Source organism: Macrobrachium rosenbergii, chromosome 45 (genome assembly GCF_040412425.1).
Source record: "Macrobrachium rosenbergii isolate ZJJX-2024 chromosome 45, ASM4041242v1, whole genome shotgun sequence".
Lineage (NCBI taxonomy): Eukaryota > Metazoa > Arthropoda > Malacostraca > Decapoda > Palaemonidae > Macrobrachium > Macrobrachium rosenbergii.
In genome coordinates this window covers 20463815-20464060 of record NC_089785.1, presented here as the reverse complement: position 1 = coordinate 20464060, position 246 = coordinate 20463815, and positions in this window count along the sequence as shown.

Sequence of the window (246 nt, the reverse complement as noted above, 5' to 3'; positions counted from 1 at the left end):
GCACCGTTCGGTATGTCAGTTTACGTAAATTTCAGTAAAAAAATTTTCTACAAAAACGTTAATGGTATTAAATCATTAACAACCTTACGGAAGTACTTTTTAAATGTGACTAGAATATTTTAGGGATAATTATCGATAGTTTTGATATTGCACATTTATTTTGTTTTAGGGAACGTACATGAGGGGATGAACGATGCACAGCCTGTTACAGTACAACCTTAGATTGTTAAGATTGTATTTCTTGAC